The following is a 6,000-nucleotide window of genomic DNA, read 5'->3' on the forward strand; positions in this document are numbered from 1 at the left end:
AGCACATCGGCCATCACGGCTCCATGCTGTGCACTTCATACAGGGTGCCTGGACACGCTGGGAGGAGAAACCCCAGACACCAAATATTACTGTGTATCTTCATCAATTTATAATGCAGAGGCAATCACTACAATGGCAAGCACTGATCCACATTTGAGTAGGCAAAGGGACTTACAGAAATCAACTTCATAAAACAGATGCAAAGAGAGCAGCCACACAAAAAAACCCCAAACACAACAACCTCAAGGTTGGGAATTAGCTTTGTTACATAGAAACAACAGAAACAAACACACACCACAACAAATTCAAACAAACTCGCATGTATCCAACTCTTTACCTAAGTCTGTTTAAGCCTAGCAAGGCAATTATAAGTACACAGATTACAAACTATAATAATCTTAGCCTAGGAATACCGACAATGAGTTGAGGTTTGGTTCACTGCAGTCCAAACATGGCAGCATTATTATGGGCACTGCTATAACATCCTCTTCTAGTCCAATACGCCAGCAAATCAGGCAATACCCAAGCTTTTTGCCTAGGAAAGAAGAGAAATACCTGGATTCCATCTTATCATCAAGAGGGAGAAGAAATCTTCCAGAACACCAACTACTAACTAAGCAAAATAAATGCCACGACAGCCTGCTGTTCTCCTAGCCCTAGTACGCTTTTTCTTCATTACAGTTTTAGAAGGAAAAGGTTATATCTATATTAGCCAGCAGCAGAGCTTCAAAGGGCATAGACAAGTAGAGCAAAATGGTGCTGGGAACCCCAGACCCACCCACCCACCCTGCAAGGGCCCAGCTCCAGCTTTAGCCAGGAGGCCATGGATGGAAAGCCCATTAGCAGCTGAAGTGCACAAAGTAAACTCCTGAAACATATTCTGGCTTAAGTTCACCCAAAATTAATCCGGTTTGTGCAGTCCCCCGTCACACAAACAAAAGCAGAGTAAGTGGGGATGGGACCACAGCAAGGTTCCTTTCCAAGGTGCACTCCAGAACTGAGATGCCAGCACACATGGACCCAAGGGTAACAATAAAGAGTTTACTGACATAAACATACAATTCACCATGTATAAACCTTATGCAGGATGCCACAAACTAGTAGGAGCCAATATTGGTACTTAGCATATATATAACCACCACAACATTTATTTTCCTTCTGCCCTTTGACTACTAAATCTGTTATTTCCTTACACAAAATGGATCTGTTAGGAAACCAGTGTCTTCTGCAAGGACAAGCTAGCAGAGGTCCCCAGCCATATGGGCTATAGGATGGGCCAGACTGCCTGGACATAATTTGGCCAACGATCAAACCACATGTTCCATCTTGCATTTAATTTACTCATAACGGAGCACAGGGCAACACCACAAGACCTTGCAGGATCTCACAACTCAAGACGGCATGAGGGGAACTGTTCAAAAAGCATTTGGTAGATGATTGTCTTAATTTCTTAAGTTACTTGTCCCACTCATGATTTTGTTTTTTGAACAGAAGTCTAACTGAGAAAGGACAATTGAAACTTGTTAAAGAGCACCGAGCACATCACCACCAGAATACACTTCACAAGTTAGATTCCTGCTCTTTTTTCTGTACCCGTGCTGCTCCCCAGATTCAGCGCTGAGGTATCAATTTTAATTGATGTATAATCTAAGGCTGTTAGAGGGTGGGCTTTGTACTAGCGGGGAAAAAAAAAAATAAAAATCTTTAACAAAACAGAATTTCTACTTTACTGGATAAATATACCAAAAGAAATTGTGGCATCTTGGTGGGTTGCTAAGCAACCAAGAGCTCCAGTGTCACTTGTTTGTGATCAATTCAAGTCATTCATCAGGCTCTGAAGCACCAGCTCAGGCATTCCAGCAAATCTGCGCCTTGGGAAAGCCACCGGGACTTCCTGCCTCACAATAACACTTTCTTTCCTCCAAGATAAACTTTGTAGATGTTCTTTTGATCTGTGTGATATGTTAATTCATTATTCTTAGCATACTGCTAATGGGAAAAGCTATAATTAACTAGCTACAGCATTGTAATGCATGCAAGATAAACTGAACTAATTAGTAGTGTTTAAAGTAGTGGCTTGTCCTCTCCCACTGGGGAAAGGAGTGGATCCTTTCTTATCACAGAAGCAACTGTCCACTACATCATTTTATGTAATTTATGGGTACCTTTCTTTTTTCTTTTCATTTTTCCTTCCAAACATAAGTGATAAAGCATATTTTTATTAGCAAACAAGATGGCTACAATCCAAGCCACCCAAGGTACACACACATGTTGTGAATCATGTAATCCTTCATTTAAACGAAGGCTTATCTGCTGGGTTTCTTGGGATAAAAGAGTGGACTCATGATTTCATTCACTAAGTTTAATTACTGAAGTAACACATGCTGAATGTCCATAACAATTGCATTCGTTCACATGGAGAGCGAGTTAAATGCAATCAAAGTGCGTATAGCTATAGTACAGTCTCTTTATTTCAGCCTCATATTCAGAATTCATTTTATTCCTATTTTGATAAAAATCAGTAATAAACTGCAAGGGTTTAGAGAATGAACTGGTTTAAAACCTGCGTGTTGGCATATAGCAAAATTTCTACAACTCTTGGATTGCTGAGAGGTATTTTTACTGAAGATATTTAATGATACTTTCACATATATTATGCGATACTCCTGAAGGAACTCCATTACCCCCTGCAAACCTGAGTATCTTATCTTTTGCATCTTATTTTAATGTAACAAAGTGTAGTCTTGTAGCTCTGCTGTAAGCCAGACTCCACTGCCAGCAGATGCTTGGCCTAAGGAAAGATGACAGAGCCTGGCTAGTAAGAATGTTCTGATTTTTTACTGACTCATTGTTTTTTGGGTTGGTTTTAGGGTTTTTGGAAAGACAAAGAAAATTCCTCACTTTTAAGCAACAGTAAAAGGCTAACATAGCAGTAGTCATGCACTCTTAATGCTTCACATCAGTAGAAGCCAAGCAGAGGATCTCGGGAAGCAACGGGCAAAGACCCACGTGCACAGCTCCAACAAGGCAACACTGCATGTGTGTTCACAAGTGGGCAAAAATCACACCTTCATTTGAAGGTGCAAGTCTTCCCCCTTCTCCTTTCCTCAGGCCCCAAATAAACTCACAATTTTTGTTATTTTTTGCTTATGGAATAGTATTTGGGAGAGCTAAAGAACACATATTTAAATCAGCCACATCAAATGAACCCTTGACAAACAAAAATACCACCTGTCAAGTCTCTGGAGAAATATTCCAAAACATGTTGCAAGCAAAACTGTTCCTAGGTAGCACCGAGAATGAACTTACTTTCAATCTGCTGTATTATGGTTAAATACCCACATCTTATCCAACATACCATAAGCTTACCTCCTTTCCACCCAAAAATAAGCAGCGAAGTAATGTTAGTCATAGAAGTGACCGGTGAAAGTCTGGTTGCATTTGCTGTGTCGGACTATTAGCAAACAGAATCTCCTTGCGTTACAGAAACCTAAACCTAGCTGAGCGCACTGATGCGGCGATCGTGCAACACGGATTAGTAACACACAGCACACGACACCCAGGTGTAAAGATTCTCACAGCTCTCCCGGAACGCGGCGCACACACTGTCGCTTCCCCAGCAAAAACCTGGGACGTTCACAGTTATTTAGGGGTTGCAGGAAAAAAAAAAAAAAATACTCTCCGGAACCATGAGGAAGGAAAGAAACAAGTGTTTGCCACAGACGCGCGGCACCCGGGCTTGCAAACTTGAACCCACCGAAAACAGCACGAGACGACGCGCGCCAGCCCCCCCCCCGCCCCCGAACCCCACCGCGATCGTGCCTTTGCCTGCCCGGACCCCCGCCCGCCCCCGCAAACTTTCCCCGGGCAGCGGCTCCTCCGCCCGCAGCGCCGGGACCCCCTCCCCAGCCCCGGGGAAGCCGAGCCCCGGGGGCGGCCCCCAGCTCCGGGGAGCCCCAGCGCCAGCGGCGGAGGAGGTAGCGGCGGGGGGGGGGGGGGGGGGGGCACACAGCGGGACCTGCGGGCCGGGGACCCCCGGGCTGCCCCCGGCGCTGCGCCCCCAGCCGCGGGCACCTGCTCGCCCCTTGGCGGGGCTGGGTCCGGGCTCGGTTTCCTCATTGCTTTGCAGGGCGAAGCCCAGCGCTTGGGGCGCGGGACCAGGTGCGGTGCAAGGAGGAGGAGGAAGAGATTTAAAATAAAATAAAAAAGATAATTTAAAAGGCTTTCGGTAGAAATGCAGAGCGAGCGGAGGTGGCGGCCGGGGCAGCCCCCGGGTCCCAGCGCCCTGCGCACCCCGAAGGGCCCCCCCGCCCCGGTCCCCCGGCGGTACCTGGAGCAGGGCAGAGCCGGCGGCGAGGGGGCGGCCGGTCCGGCGAGTCGCGGCCGCTCCGCAGCCCTGTCCCGGCTCTCCAAATTAATCGCTCCACCCCGGAAAAAAAAAAAAAAAAAAAAAAAAAAAAGAGAGAGAGAGAAAAAAAAAAGGGGGAGGGGGGGAATCCCCACCACCCCAAACCCAGCCCCGCTACACACCCACGAGAAGGAAGAGGGGTCCCTCCGTGACTGGCATCACTATCTCCTCCGGCAGCGCTTGCAGGGAGCCATGGCAACGAGCCCCCGCACCTCCCCAAACCGCTGCCCGCCTCCCCGGGGGGCCGAGCCCCCCCGCCCCGGCCCGCCCCGGCCCCTCGGCGGCTCCCACCTGCCCGCTCCGGCGCCCCCTCGGCGAGAGCCGGCAGCCCGCGGCGCCTCCGCCCCGCCGCGCGTCTCCGGGCGGCACCTGGGGATGGCGGGGAGGGACGGGAGCCCCGGCCCGGCCCGCCCGCACCTCCCCTGCCCGCCTCCCGCCCGGGGGGGCCGCGCCGCCGCCCCCCGCCCAGCCCCGGCCCCGGTAGCGGCCCCGCACGGCGCGGCGGGGTGGCAGGTGCGGGCCGGGGGGCCCGGCGAGCTGCGGGCAGCCGAGCGGCGATGCGGAGAGGACAAGGAAATGGCCGAAATGGGGCCGGGGGGTTAGGGAAGACCCGCTGCCCCTCGCCCTTCCTCGTGGTGGTCGGGGCACGCATGAGCTGGGCAAGGAGAGAACCGGCGCCGTCGGGGGCCCGAGCGAGCCCCCCGCCCCCTGTACCCACCTCTCGGGGTGCACAAGTGCCCTTTCTTTCCAGGGGAGAGGCTGAGGAATCGCAGAATCCCAGATGGGAATGGGCTTCCCTGCCCCATCCGCCTCTGTGCCCCCCTTGCCGAAAGCCCCACGCATCCCCCATCCCAACACCAGTGCTTTACATAGGCAAACCTCCCCAAACCCTTTTCCTCCTTTCCCCAGTGCCCTCCTGATCTTTGCAAACCCTGACCAGGGTTAGGGGTGGGCTTGGGCACTCGGGCTTTCTGCCCGTGCGGTTTTCCCTCTGTCACCCCTTCGTGGAACAGGCTAAATTTGTCAGTGAAGACAGTCGTCACAAACCTGCCAGTCATTTTCTTAAGCGGTCCGCCCAGGGCCCACATGCGGAGGTGGCCAAGGTCAGACATAATCATTTTCATGGGGACTCGGACTTCTCCGATGATTTTCTGTCTCACTGCTGACCTTTGGGTGTTTCTCTTTTCTCTGAGCCTTGTCTAATGCAATGAACAATAATCATCAAGTAACATTCACAGACATTAAACCATAAAACCACCCTTCCGAGTCACAGTTAGCACTCATGGGGACAGTTATCATTTGGGTTAAAGATTTTTCGGACAGTAGCAATCAGAATTTGTTGATGTACTGGCCAATTCGTGTTCATCATCCAGCAGCTTTAGGCAGGTGAGCTTACTTTTTGGTCAGGAAGTAAATAATTACATTTAAGGAAAGGTATTATAAGCTAAAAGGGGTAATGAAAAAAAAATTGAGAGCTAGCAGGGAAAAGGATAGAATAATTTAATATACTTGTTCTGTGTAAAGAAAGCAAATGTAAAACTGGTAAAGCAATGTACGCTTGATATTTTAGTCACGCAAAGTCAGGCAATTCA

At 49.7% G+C, this 6,000-nt stretch overlaps 1 protein-coding gene across 9 annotated transcripts in view; it reads right to left on the reverse strand.

Annotated features, from left to right (window-relative positions):
- CHL1 (cell adhesion molecule L1 like) overlaps positions 1-4,799 on the reverse strand; it is a 139,635-nt gene extending 134,836 nt beyond the window's left edge. For 5 of the 9 annotated variants that reach the window (XM_056338083.1, XM_056338085.1, XM_056338077.1 and 2 more), the window contains exon 1: positions 4,700-4,799. The gene's annotated coding sequence lies outside the window, so the exon portion shown is untranslated. Of the gene's footprint in view, positions 1-4,530; positions 4,627-4,699 lie in introns of those variants that run through there. The other 4 variants (XM_056338082.1, XM_056338081.1, XM_056338078.1 and 1 more) reach the window with 2 other exon arrangements.
- Positions 4,800-6,000: the final 1,201 nt, after the last annotated feature.

The sequence above is a fragment of the Falco biarmicus genome, chromosome 4 (genome assembly GCF_023638135.1).
Source record: "Falco biarmicus isolate bFalBia1 chromosome 4, bFalBia1.pri, whole genome shotgun sequence".
Taxonomy (NCBI): Eukaryota; Metazoa; Chordata; class Aves; order Falconiformes; family Falconidae; genus Falco; species Falco biarmicus.